Genomic DNA, 14,738 nt, shown 5'->3' on the forward strand with positions numbered 1-14,738 from the left:
TCCACGGTTAGAACAATATAATCTGAAGAGGCCGCTCGTAAACTGGGAGCCGTTGTTCATGATGATACGGTTGGGTATGCCAAACCGGCTCACGAGGCCCTTGATGAACCTGATGGTTGAGTCCGCCGGGATGGTGCGCACGGGCTCCACCTCCGCCCAGTTGGTGAACTTGTCAATGGCGACGTAGAGGTAGTGGTAACAGCCTGCCGTGCGGGGGAAGGGGCCCAATATGTCTAGCCCCCACACCGCAAAGGGCTGATGGATTTGCCTGGCATGGAACTGGCAGGCTTCGCAGGCCTGGACTAGCTTTGCGGCGTCGCGGAACACCGTGGGCGAGTAAAACCCACTGCGGAACACCTTACCTGCGAAGGTGTGCCATGAGGAGTTGTGCCCATAGTCTCCCCCATGGATGTCGGCTAACATCTCGCTCCCTTGCTCTTCTGAGATGCACTGCAGCGAGACGTCATTGGGGCACTTGTGGTATAGCTCTCCATCTCCTGAGCACTAAGCGGTGGCTTGTTGGGCCACGCGCTCTGTGTTTGCGTCTTATTTTGGAAGGGTTCCATGGAGTAGGTAGGCCCTGAACTCCACGACCCAGCTATCCGCCTTAGGCTCCAACGCCAGCAGCAAGCGGGCCCAGAGGTCGGGCCACAGTCGGGGCGCACCCGTGATGGCGCGGGTGGTAGCTCCTCGAGGAGCATGCTAACAAAATACACAGGGTGCTCGATTATGCGCATAGTTGTGGTGTCTTGGTCGCCTTCTCTGGAAGGCTTGCTGGGTAGCACCTCAGGGGCCTCCTGAAGCGAAGCATCGAGTTCCTCCCGAGGAGAGGCTGGAGCCTCCCGAGGCGACCCCTCGGTAAGCGCCGACAAGGTCCGAGCGGGCTCAGGCGGCACCTTCTTGAGGGCGGCGGGTTTCTTCTTGACGTAGACTCGCTCCTCTCTCTACGGCACGAGGGCCACGCTGGCTGTCTAGGGGGTGGCCGCCAGGTATAGCAGCAGGCGCTCGTGAGGGCGTGGCGCGACCATGATGGGGGGGGGGGGGTCTCGTGAGATACCTCTTGAGGTCCTCGAAGGCCACATCCACCTCAAGAGTCCACTCGAAGGTCCCGGACCTTTTCATAAGCTTGAAGAACGGTAGGGCCCGCTCACCAAATTTTGATATGAAGCTCCCTAGTGATGCTAAGCGCCCGGCCAATCGCTGCATCTCCTTGAGGTCTGGGGAGGGCGCATTCTTTCGATGCCCTTGATCGTTTTGGGGTTGGCTTCGATCCCTTTGTGAGATACGAGGAAGCTAAGTAGCTTGTCGGAAGGAACTCCAAAGACGCACTTGTCAGGATTAAGCTTCAAGATGACCTTGCGCAGATTAGCGAAAGTTTCTTCCAAGTCTTTGATCAACGTCCGGGCCTCGCCCCTACTTATCACTCTTGGCTTTTGCGGTTCAAAATTGACTTTGGCCTCCTACAACATAGAAACTAGTGAAGACAAGAGAGACTTCATTCTCTCTTTTGTAGATAATATACCACCCCATTAGACCCCCTCTAGCATAGATTTCTCCCCCTCCCTCCCAAAGAGGAGTGTGAGCAACATGTAAATATGATGTGTACTTTGTATTATACTTTTTGAGTAACTAGAAAAGTGGCCCGCTCGATGCGCGGACTAGAAATTTATAAAGTTGATTGATGGGAACATATGATTTCATTTTTTTGAAATTACATGCGATGCCATTTTTAAATATTAGACTTTTGTGAACATAGTTTTATCTTTGGTATATTTGGGTTTTTACCCATATATAAATATTGTGTTATCCCTTCGTCATTTAACGTGTTAATTATGCATGATGTACTAACTTTTTTTATGTTCAGTTTCGTTGTTCAAATTGTATTTGTATAAATTTTTCAGCTTTTTTCTCATGCTGCTTAGTTATATTTTTTTTCTGTAAACACAAATTTTGTAGTTATCATTGTTTTTATGTAGGCATTTGTTGATTTGCTAACGATGTTCAAGAGTGGTAGGTATTTGTTTCAATATATAGTGATTCTTGCGCTCCAAGTGATTTCGTTTTAATTTGATATAAAAGTTAGAGTGTATTTATATATTGCACACATCCACTAAAACTTTCTTGGTAGGTATTTGTGTTGATGGTTATTTGATTTAGTTAAGTTAAGACACGCGATAGTGACGGACCTAGAATAATGGGCTTGGGGGTACCACCGTTCAAAGTTTGCATTAAACATCATCGTAATCTCAACAATAGTGTGAAAATAGCAACACTGTGTATTTAGTGTTAATTATGTAGTAACATTTATTTTACAATTTTGGAAGGGTGCCATGGCACTCACGACACTCCTATTGGAACCGTCCCTGACACACAGGCTCAATTAAAATAGGGTTGGCTAGTATTGGTTGTTCTATGATGGAACCACTTGTTGAGTGCGCCGTGTACCAAACTCTGCTTCGGATTTTGTCTTGGCGATCATAAGTGGAATAAAACTCGCTTAGCGGTACCAAACAGTCGCTTGTATCACGTTTGAAAAGTTTGCTCTCAGACTGTCCACTTTTTACAAAAGAAACATCGTCCACAGTTCTTTCAGACTATCCACTTTCTAGAAAAGAAACATTGTCCATAATTCTTTTATTAGAAATGCACCGTGCATAGTAGAATACATGTACAGAACGTCACTGGTTCCCACCATGCTAATTGTTCGCCTTCCTTTTTATGTAGTCTTCTCGACTTCTGAGTTAGAATTTTTCTGGCTTATTTCTATAAAAGTTCATTTCTTCTGCTGGTGAAATATTATGGGATTTATACCAAAAAAAGGCCCATGCAGATGTACATAGCGACCACACATCTTTCCTATGCACCGTAAAAACATTCCTCTTTTCCCTTCACACTTTCACAGTCACATGTTCCTCTTGCCCGATCCCCTTTCTCTCTTTCAGTCTTCTCTACTCTCTCCGGTCACTCCAACATTTCTGCCGCCGGCGCCGAATAGCTCCCATCAGCTTTCTTCCTTGATTCTGTGCCTTGAGCTTGCTCGTCCTCACCTGCAGCCACCCCCACATCTCGATTCTCTGTTGCAGCCACAGGGTGCCCCACAGCTCGATTCGCCGTTCCAGCCACAGTGTGACCTTCGACGGCGGTTGGTTTTTCTCCTCGTGTGCGTCCTCAGTCTCCTAGGCTGGTAAATAGCGATGGAGGGGTAGCAGGGCCCAAGCTGGAGCTGCGCAAGGGAGGAGGCGAGATCATCGATCTGCGCGGTGTTGTTCCTGTCAGCGTTCGTGCAGGTGATGTGGGCGTGGATTTCGTCTCCCGCTGTCAGCTTTGATCCATCTTTAGTATGAGGATGGTGGAGACGTTTTCTGCCCCTTGAGCGCCAGACGCATCCTACACATCGGCGACATTCTTCGAAGGTCCCCATTTTCCTTTTTCTGACTTTGTCATATACTTTTTTTCATAACCGGTTCCTTTGTTTGTGCGGTTGAACCAATATAATGTAATTAAGGGAATGCTTGTTAGTGAAAAATGTTTTCCCACTTTCCCTTGAAATCATGGAAAAACATGTGATTCTGTTTTTAAGTATAAGGTACTGTAGATAATAATTAGTGAGTGAAAATCAAAAAGAATGCAAGTTTATTTCTACGCACACATGATAACTGAACATGTGAGGTTCGTGGGGGCGTTGTTGTCCCCAAGCTCTGACTCGGACGCGTAGTCACTGTCCCAAAGTGAGGCAGCTCAAAAATTTGTCTTCATCTGCAGCAGAGGTAGCCGGGCTTGGTCATCGAATATTTTTGCTCCTCTTTGTTCAGATGTTGTTCGGAGTTCAAACTACCAAAGATCCTCGAGTGGTGTTCTTTTTGCTCCACTTTGTTGTAATTAATCTCTTCATTCAATAGCCTGTTTCCAAGTTCAATTATTTCTGAAGAAAGTGGGAGCTCAATTTTGGGGTTTACCTTGAGTTTATTTTCGAGCTTGTCTCTAATTCCACCAAGGCGTGTCCTTGTTTCTGTGAATTTGTGGCATAACATTGGTCTTCTGACTTGGCAGTGGCATAATATTATTGTGAATAGTTGTCCTTGGTAGTTGCCAATCGCCCACTGAAGCCACTCTGTTGTCATTGAGAAATCATAGTGCTTCGCAAGCAGATCTGTATGATGTGTGGACAACTCCATTTACTGTTCTCATGTCTTAGAAACATGTGAATCCTTTCTTGAGTTTAGTAGTATTCACATGTACTATTTTTTTCTGATTGCGGGATGGGCATAATATATCCTTCCAACTGATCTTCATTTCTTCCTTTTGCTTCACTTCGTGTCTTTCTTCTTCCATACCTTTTTTGACAGGAACTCTGCATATGTTAATTCTGTGGCTTCCTCACACATCTTGTGTGTCTCCATCTACTGTGTAAATTTAGTGATTCTCCCTCCTTTCCTTATTGTCTGTTTAATTTGTAGAATCTGCTAAAATGACTTGTTGCTCATTTTCCAGGTGGAAAGTCAATCTTTCAATGCAGGGATCTCTGAAGTGCATTTCAAATTGAAATATTCTCCAACACGCGTCATCTCTTGATCTCATTGTTTCGTATTAGCACAGTGGATTGGTCATCACCTTTATTTATGTATTTAAAAAGGTATCTTTTTTTATAAAGATCATCTGCACACCTCTTCATTTGTATGTGCTTGATATTTTCCAGTAAATTTATGTTGTATGGGGTACATAATGTTGCTTCATGTATACTACTACCAGTCGTGTAGTGATAAAGTTTAGAACCAAATGGATGATAATACACATGCGAGTAGAACTTTCTGAAGATTTTCTTACCTCACTTGTATCAAAGGTTGTCCTTTTGGTGTAGTTGCGTAGTGTGGGACATCCTCATGTATGATCAAAGACTGACTATTTTTCTTGTCTGCAATATCATTCTCCTTTTGAATCTTGCCATTTTTGTTGATTGTCTGGATTTGCATCAATAAGATAACAATTCAAAATATTGTTTTTCTTGTCCAAGTTGAAATCAATTAGGAACCTCTTGTGCCTAATTGGAAGTGTTACCTTTTTAGTTGTAATATTCTCGTGGTATAAGATATAAAAGATTCACAATTAGTAACGGGTCACCTTGTTAGATTGCATATTTGATTTGTTTTAACCACCTTGGTAGGTTTCTCAAATTCCTTGCTGTGTGGACGACCTTTTGTTTTCATTCTTTATTCCTGCACAATAGAGAATGCAAATATAAAGTTAAAGAGGACCATATTATAATATTATTACAGAAAGTGGCAGGCGACGGACGACTACAAAGATCAATGGCGATGCGCCTGCTGTGCTTTGGACTGAGGAGAGTACCTTGCTCTGCTGCTTCAGACCTTGGCCGGCCTTGCTCATCCAAATGGTGGGTTGACCACTGATTACATATTACTTCTCAAGTTTAGGATGATCTGTTATTTTTTTTACTTTTTACCTTCTAAATATTCGTTTTTCACTGAAGTAAAGGAGACCAACTTTGTGCCGAAATCTTTAATGTTAAAGAGGATCTTAAGTTCCAATCATCACGCGAAGACACAAATATTGAGTATTTTTTTAGTAGCAGCCGGCTGAAGCCATATCTACCTGATTAATGAGGTACTTCATTTAGACATCATTATTGAGGTACCGAGTCAAAATATTATGTGAACCATTATCTGTTCTACAAACTCTAAATGGATAGTCAACAGGAGATTTGGGGGCTGGTGACCGATGCAGGAAGACTATGCTGAAGTGCCACTTGTTGGATTCCCTGCTAGCTTGCTTAGAAAATAGAAGATTGATTAGATTGTCGTATTACCAAATAGTCTTGATGCAAGCTTCCTTTTGTGTTTAGTGTTAACATGACTGTGAATAGTGGGCATAAAGTAATTCGACATTGTTAAATCGCAACCATTAAAATTCCTAGATGAGGTCATGTGCTAGCTGAGAACGTATGGGTTACATAGCGTCTCAAGAAACCAAAGTAGTTAGCAACATGTGTTAGAGTTGTCATTATGGTATACGACTTCTAGTCCAAGTTAGTTTTGTACCCCTATCCCAAGTCGGTTTGTACCCTCTTATATACTCTTGTATGCCGCACCAAATCATCAATAAGCAACAGTTTTATTCAACTTTCATGGTATCAGATACCGGTCCCAGAGTTTAGGGTATGGCTCCGCCAACGCCACCGCCGCCGCCGCCGCCGGGCTACTTCGAGCGCCGGGCTGCACTCATCGCCAAGGCTGCCAACGCCGCGGCCGCTTCTCTCTCGGCCCTCACCATAGCTCCACAAAACTACCCTGCACCCATCCTCGCCGCACCAATATCTCTTGCTGACACAATCTCCGACGTCAGCCCCTACATCCCCATAGTTCTTGATCTCGCCGCCCACAACTACTACCATTGGAGACATCTCTTCGATCTCCACCTCGGCCGCTGCAACCTGCGCTCGCATGTCGCCACCAACTGTCTTCCCCGCCCCGACGATCCGCAATGGTTGAAAGACGATCTCGCGATCGTCCAGTGATTCTACACCCGCATCACCACCGAGATCTTCAACATGCTCGATCACGACGGCGCCACCGCTGCCAACATCTGGCACTCTCTCCGTCAGCTCTTCCAAAGCAACACCGACGCTCAGAAAAACGCTCTCCACACCGAGCTTCGCAATATGGTGCAAGGAGACGCCCCGGTGAACCTGTTCTGCCAGCGCGTTAAGACCATTGGCGATGAGCTCCGCGAACTCGGCGATACAGTTAGCGACTCACAGCTAATCAATATCGTCGTCGTCGGCCTCAGCGAAGACTTTGACAAGCAAGCCTCGTTCATACCGATGATACGGCCCCCTCCTACCTTCGCTGAAGTACGTTCCTTGCTACAACTCGCGGCGGAAACACAAGCTCGCAAGGACTCTCGCCCCAAGGTCTTTCATGCTGCGGCTCGTCCTCCTCTGTCGTCTACATCAGCGCCGCCTTCCAAGCCGGCTCCTGCCGCCGGGCCGTCCGCATCGTCATCTGTTGAACCGCCCCCAGGCTGGCGTCCTAGTCCGAACTACCGCGGCAAAAACCCTATCTACAGGCCGCCGCCGACTCGTTCGGTTCCGCCTACGACATCACCAGCACCGAGTCCTGCACCACCCACCAGTGCTCCATCTGCGGTTGCATGGCGGCCTCCTCATGATCCTTGGATGGGGCTTGTTCAAGCATGGCCCATGCCCTGGTCCGCTCCGTCCACCCTCGGTGCTCCGCCGGCATACTCAGGTGCCTGGCAACCCGGCCTTCGGCCGCCTACTGGTGCTCCCGGGGTTCTCAACCCCCGACAGCCGGCCAATGCCTATCACGCCGCCCCGACGTATGCTCCTTATGGTCATTACAGCACCGACGGCGGCGCCTACTACACACCTCAGCCGGCCCTGCTCCCGACGCCACCCCCACCACAGCCGGCCAATGCCTACTACACTCCCCAGCCGGCCCTACTGCCTTCACCATCGTATCCGCCGGCACTGCTTCCGACGCCACCCTCACCTGCGACGCCGAGCTGGGATCAAGCTGCCTTTCTCCAGGCCATGAATAACTTTGCTGCACAAGGAAACTCAGGTACGGATTGGATCTTTGATTCAGGGGCCTCTAGTCATATGTCTGCATCTAGTAATTGGTTATCTTCTTGCACTAAATCTCCTTTCCCTTCCATTATCCTTGGAGATGGATCATCTATTCTTATATATTGTGTTGGTCAGGCTCAACTTCCCTCTTCCACCAAACCTCTTTTACTTCGCGATGTTCTAGTTGCACCCGCCCTCATTAAAAATCTTATCTCTGTTCGCCAATTTACTTGCGACAATCTAGTTTCGGCTGAATTTGACCCTTTTGGTCTATCTGTGAAGGATTACCTGACCAAGGCCGAGATCGCTCGCTTCAATAGCTCCGGTGATCTTTATTCTCTTAATGGAGTTCCTGCCGCCACCCCTCCAACATCCATGCTGGCCTCCGTCGATCTCTGGCATCGTCGCTTGGGCCATCCCAACCCCGCCGTCTTAGCTTCTATGCTTAGTGAATTTACCATACCATGTAATAGGGACTCTCATAATTATGTGTTTTGCGAGTCTTGTCAATTAGGCAAACATGTGCGTCTTCCCTTTAGTTCCTCTAGTTCTTGTAGCACTTATCCCTTTGAATTAATACATTGTGATTTATGGACCTCTCCCATTGCAAGTGTTTCGGGTTTTAAATACTACCTTGTTATCCTAGATGATTTCACCCACTTTGTCTGGACTTTTCCTCTACGCAACAAATCCGAGGTCCATTCTCTTTTCCTTAATTTTCAACGCTATGTGTCTGTTCACTTCTTCCTCCCAATTCGCTTTATCCAATGTGACAATGGTCGCGAGTTTGATAACATTAAAAATCGTACTTTCTTCTTACAACATGGCATCCTGCTTAGGTTCTCATGTCCCTACACCTCCCCTCAAAATGGTAAAGCAGAACGCTCTCTTCGCACCCTCAATGATATAGTTCGCACTCTCCTCATTCAATTATCTATGCCTCCCAAGTTTTGGGCTGAAGCCCTACACATGGCCACCTTCCTTCTAAATATTCGACCTTCTAAAACTAAACCCAACACTACTCCCTATTATTCCCTCTTTCTTTCCCACCCCGACTACGCGGTTCGTGTTTTCGGCTGTCTCTGTTTTCCCAATGCCTACGCCACTTCTGCAAATAAATTGTCACCACGCTCTATCCCATGTGCTTTTCTCGGCTTCTCTGACGAGCACAAAGGCTATCGCTGTCTCGACCTTCACACCGGACACGTTCATGTCTCTCGTCATGTCACGTTTGCTGAGCACATTTTTCCTTTCTCACAACGCACTACTGCACCATCCAACACCCCTAGCTCCGCAAACACCCCCTCTCCCCGTCCTTTCCAACTATATACTCCCCTACCTGCCGAACACAACTTATCACCACCACCATTAACACCCACCATAGCCAATCCCAACCATACACTCACCCCACCCGAGACGTCCCCAACACCCCCGACCCCTGCTCCCTCCCCAACACCCCCGGCCCCTCTTCCCACTCCACCACCCAGCCCTGCTCCCACTCCACCACCCAGCCCTACTCCTTCGTCCGACTCTTCCGCTGCGCCGGACTCACCAGTACCCACCTTACCCCCTCGTGCTATTCCTACAGCAGCCCCGATTAATGATCCTCGCATGCGTACTAGGGCCAAATCAGGATTTCATCAACCCCAAGACCGCCTAAACCTTCATACCTCCGTATCTCTCACTTCTCTTCCAAAGAATTACAAAACTGCTCTACTTGATCCCAATTGGGCTGCTGCCATGCAAGAAGAATATAATGCTTTACTTCAAAACAACACCTGGCAACTTGTTCCTCGTCCTCCCAATACAAATATTGTTTCTGGCAAATGGATTTTTCGCCAAAAGTTCCACTCCGATGGGAGCCTCTCACGATATAAAGCCAGGTGGGTTTGTCGTGGCTTTTCTCAGCAACAAGGAATTGATTACGAAGAAACCTTCTCTCCTGTTGTTAAACCTAGCACCATTCGCACCGTTCTTAGTGTTGCTGTCTCCTCTTCATGGCCCATTCACCAACTTGATGTGAAAAATGCTTTCCTCCATGGTTCCCTTCAAGAAACTGTCTACTGCCAGCAACCTCTGGGTTTTGAAAATCCATCCTTTCCAACTCATGTATGTCTTCTTCAGAAATCTCTCTACGGTCTTAAACAGGCCCCACAAGCTTGGTTTCAACGCTTCTCCTCCTTCATTCAAACAATAGGCTTCACTCCATCTCTCTCCGACACCTCTCTTTTTGTGTATCATCAAACTTCTGACACTGCCTATTTACTTCTCTATGTAGATGATATCATTCTTACCGCCTCCTCTCAAAAGTTCTTAGATCATATTGTCTCTCTTCTTAGATCTGAATTTTCTATGACTGACCTAGGACTCCATCATTTCTTAGGCATTGCTGTTGTTCGAGATTCCTCCAGCCTTTTTCTTTCCCAACGCCAGTATATTCTTGATCTTCTTAATCGTGCTGGTATGCTTGACTGTCAATCATCTCGCACTCCTGTCGATACTAGTTTTAAACTTTCGGCTACCGGTGAACCCTTTTCCGATCCTACTCTCTATCGTAGCCTAACAGGTGCTCTCCAATATCTCACCATTACTCGTCCTGAAATCTCTTTTGCTGTTCAACAAGCATGTCTCTATATGCATGATCCCCGGGTTCCTCACTATAATCATGTTAAACGCATTCTTCGGTATTTAAAAGGAACTCTCAATCATGGTCTCCACCTCAATAATTCTTCTCCAAACTCGCTTACCGCATACTCTGATGCAGACTGGGCTGGTTGTCCTGACACTCGAAGGTCCACTTCCGGTTTTTGTGTTTTTCTTGGTAACAATTTGATTTCTTGGTTTTCGAAAAGACAGGTTACAGTCTCACGTTCGTCGGCCGAGGCTGAGTATCGCGCTGTGGCACATGCCGTTGCAGATACAATCTGGATTCGGCAGTTACTCTCCCAGCTACATAGGCCTATTGAGCAGGCCACTATTGTCTACTGTGACAACATATCAGCAGTCTACATGACCAGCAATCCAGTTCAACACCGACGCACAAAGCATATTGAGATTGATATTCATTTTGTTCGTGAAAAGGTTGCTCTTGGTCAGGTTCGGGTGCTTCATGTTCCCTCTACGGCTCAGTTTGCTGACATTTTCACCAAGGCACTGCCTACTAAGCCGTTTCAAGATATCTGTTTCAGTCTCAACGTCGTCGAGCCTGCCGTTGATACTGCGGGGGGATGTTAGAGTAGTCATTATGGTATACGACTTCTAGTCCAAGTCAATTTTGTACCCCTACCCCAAGTCGGTTTGTACCCTCTTATATACTCTTGTATGCCGCACCAAATCATCAATAAGCAACAGTTTTATTCAGCTTTCAACATGCAATGTGCTTTCTCACCATTTTCAGTTCATCCCTTTCTAGTTGTAGAGCATTGGTCTCGTGTTAAACTCAGCACCATCCTACATGTGTAAACATTAGTAAACCAAAACTTAATCATTAAGGTATGCAATCGAGGGTGATGTTTAGTTGAATTGATGTGAGAGATAAAATTCATGACAAGGGACTTACCAGGGGCATGCATGCGTGTATTAGACATCCTCAACTTCACCTTCTCATGGCCATCCTTGCCAAAGTGTATACGTTACATCTCAGGTCTTTTTATTTACAAGTATAATTTCCTCTTTGTATGTCGTTGGTGTCTAACACGTTTGGGGCACAGGCTGCAGCCATCTGCACTGATGATCGATGTCATATGGAAATCATGTGGGAATAAGCATGCGCTCTCCAATCTCCATGGACTCCAGTGCCTCGTCTGCCTCCATCTGCACCCGCCGCTGCAGCGTGGCCCCGGCGTCTTACTCTCCGCTATTGCTGCTGCCATGGCGTCGTAAGCATTTGTCTGCTGCTCAACTGCAGCGTACCACCACTTGAAGCGGCTGTAAGAGTCCTAGGGCAAAATCCATCCCCATGCAAGCTTCCTCCACAGGGCATGGTGGCGGCGTGCGGAAAAAGGAGTCGAAAACCTGGGCGAGGGATCTTTTCCTCTTATTTTTGTGTTTGTGAAATCGTGTGGATCCTGAGAAATTGCATGGATCTGTGTAACGTGAATGTAATTTTTTTTTCTATGTACGTGTAAGCTAAAAAGGATTTATGTACGTGTATATGCCAACTCACATGCACATATGGGTCATTTTTTGACAGAATTGAGAGATTGTTTAGAATTGAGAGATTGTTTCTGATTTGGTGCGTCGGGTATATGGGTCCACCCGGTTATGAAGATCTAACAGTTCTAGATTGATCAATGGAATTAGGCCCACTGAATTAAAGGTTGGATGTTTCTAATTATTGTGGTATTTTCTAGACTAATTATCATTTTTCTAGTTAACCCGTCAAGTACTTTTAAAATATAAATAGATACAAACACAGTGGGAGCCTCTCCCATTGTATGAGCCCTAAAAAAACATCTGGGCCTCGCATGATTTGAGCACGATCTTGTCAACATAAGCCTCCGCATTCCTTCCCAGCTGCGGCCCCAGCGTGATGTGCATTAACCGCTGGAAGGTGGCACCGGCGCTTCTCAAGCCGAAGGGCATGCAAGTGTAGCAGAACACACCACACGAGGAGATGAAGGTGTCATCTCGACATCTTTTGTCACCATATTGATCTGGTGGTAGCCCGAGAAAGCATCTAGGAAGCATAGTGGGTCGCATTCGGCGGTGGAGTCCATGATTTGGTCGATGCGCAGGAGCGGGGAAGGGGTCGTGCGGGCAGGCATTATTGAGGCTCGTGAAGTCGACGCACATGCTGACATGCGCTCCTTACTGCCATTTTTGGGGACAACAACTGGGTTGGCGAGCCACTCGGGGTGACGCACTTCCCATATGACTCCGGCCTCTTGTAGCTTGTGCACCTCTTGGACGATGAACGCCTACTTCTTCGGTGCTTGGCGACGCGCCTTCTGCTTGACGGGGCGAGCGTTAGGGCACGCCGCCAAATGGTGCTCAATCACCACCCTTGGGACGCCGGCCAGGTCAGACGCCTTCCAAGCGAACACATCTTTATTCGCCCGTAGGAAGGCAATGAGAGTGCTTTCCTGCTCCGGGGGAATGCTGGCGCCGATGGTGAAGGTGGGGTCCGAGCCGTTACCATTGACTGGCACTTTCTTCGTTTCGACATGGTCCTAAGAGAACAATTGTTTTTTATTTGTAGGAGCGGCCTCCCGGGCCTCTGCCTCGTCCTCGACGGCCAGGCGCGAAGCTGCCGCGGCCTAGTAGGTGCGCTTGAGGGCTCGATCTGTGTCCTCCTTGTCCCCAGCTATAGTAATGACCCCGCGACCCTCGGGCATCTTGACGATGTTATAGCCTGGATGGGTTGCCGCCATGAACTTGGCGAGCGCGGGTACCCCAGGATGGTGTTGTATGGGAGGCCGATGTGGGACACGTTGAAGTCAATGACCTCAGTGCGGTAGTTGTTCCAGGTGCCGAAGGTGACAGGGAGGCGCACCTGCCCCAGGGGAGTAACGGAGTCGTTGGTCACCCCGGAGAAGGATCGTGTCGGCGCCAACTGATCCTAGGGCACCTGGAGCGCCTCAAAGGTCCCGAGGGAGATCACATTAAGGCCATCACCCCCATCAATGAGGGTTTTGGGGACGGAGACGTTGCTCCTGGTGCGAGTGCACATCATGGGGAGCGTGCCGGCGGCCTCTGCCGACTTGGGGTGGTCTTGGGAGTCAAAAGTGATGGCGCACTTGGGCCGTGCGCGAGGCCGCGAAGCCTCGGGTTGGGGCTACGCAATGTTTGCCCCACGAAAGAGTTGCTTGGAGTGGCGAATGGACTCAGGTGCTTGAGACCCGCCGAGGATGCACGCAAACACATGAGGTCCCTGGAGCACGAAACGTGCGGCGAACCGACCGCGGAGCTCGCCCCAGCAGGAGATCGAAGCTTCAGGAAGGCCGAGGAGCCAGGAGTGCAGGGCGCCCACAAGGGCCAGAGGGAACCAGTTTGCCATGGCCTTGGCACCACCGCCTGCTACCAGGATGCTTTGGATATAGAGCCGGATAAACTCCTCAAGGTGGGCCGCGCCGTCGTAGCGCGGGGGTAGCACTGGTCTGAACCTCGCCGGCCAATTCACTTGGCGAAGGCTGACGGTGAAAGCTGAGTATCCCCCGGCGGCCGAATAAACGGTGGGGTAGGCGGCGGCGAGTGCGGACTCGGAAGAGAGGCCACGGCGCCCGTCCCCGGAGGGCGTCGTCTGAGCGACACGGGCCGCCCCGTGGTCGGTACGACCATGAAGAGCATCGACCATGAGGTTGGTGGGGTGGAAACCGGAGTGGAGCGGAAGAGCTTCGGCACACCCCTACCCGGCGTGCCAAATGTCGGAATTAGGGCTCCGCGGACCCAAGAAAGGTTCTAACTCTCGGGTGTGCTGGAAGAACCACGCCAAACTCTAGTTCTCTGCCCACTCCATCACGACGACGCTCCCATGTGCTTGAGCGGAAAGCAAGACGAACAACAAACACATCAGTTTACCCAGGTTCGGGCCACCTTGCGGTGTAAGACCCTACTCCTGCTTTGAGGTGGATTACCTCGTGAGGGAGGATGAATATGAGTGTACAAGGAAGATGGAATTCCTCGGGAGGGCTCAGGATTCGACCCTCTCTACGGTAGCATCTAGGCTATACTTATACTGGCCTCGGTCCTCTTCCCCCGAAAACTCTAGGCGAGAAGGGTTGCCACAATGGCCAATTTTGAAGGGGGACAGGAGTGCATCCTATCCTGACTAAAGGTGGTCTTCGCCTATCAAAGCATCCTGCGATGACGCGATGTTGGGCTCGGTGATGACCTCTGTCCTGGCGAGCCTGCAATCCTGGTCTTCTTACATCAAAGTGGCAACCTTTGGGGATTGCTTCAGGAACCCGCGCGCTGCCCTTGCCTCCATAGCACGAAAGAGGAAAGCATCCTTATCCGCGCCTGCTCCCGCGGCTCCTCGCACCGCTCCTCATGGCTCCCGTCACCCACGTGTAGTGTGAGGCGAGCTTAGCGAGCCTAGAGATATACGCCCCGCGAGGAGCCTCGAGAGGCAGCTTTGGGAGGCCGCCCTGCGTGAGGCCCTCGGGAGCTCTTGAGGACCCTTGCTGACGTT

The 14,738-nt window shown here is 48.7% G+C and overlaps 1 long non-coding RNA gene across 4 annotated transcripts; it reads left to right on the top strand.

Moving 5' to 3' along the window:
- The first annotated feature begins 2,695 nt into the window (after positions 1-2,695).
- LOC109756988 (uncharacterized) lies at positions 2,696-11,836 on the top strand. Of its 4 annotated transcripts, none has more exons than XR_005760032.3 (5): positions 2,696-3,413; positions 4,492-4,633; positions 5,274-5,392; positions 5,494-5,622; positions 11,317-11,836. It is a non-coding gene; the product is annotated as an uncharacterized lncRNA (long non-coding RNA). The 4 variants fall into 4 exon arrangements; XR_002231413.4 differs by lacking the exon at positions 11,317-11,836 and adding an exon at positions 5,715-10,974 and having other exon boundaries at positions 2,863-3,413; positions 5,489-5,622; XR_005760031.3 differs by having other exon boundaries at positions 2,864-3,413; positions 5,489-5,622.
- The last annotated feature ends 2,902 nt before the right edge of the window (positions 11,837-14,738 follow it).

This window comes from Aegilops tauschii, chromosome 6 (genome assembly GCF_002575655.3).
Source record: "Aegilops tauschii subsp. strangulata cultivar AL8/78 chromosome 6, Aet v6.0, whole genome shotgun sequence".
NCBI classification, from domain to species: Eukaryota; Viridiplantae; Streptophyta; class Magnoliopsida; order Poales; family Poaceae; genus Aegilops; species Aegilops tauschii.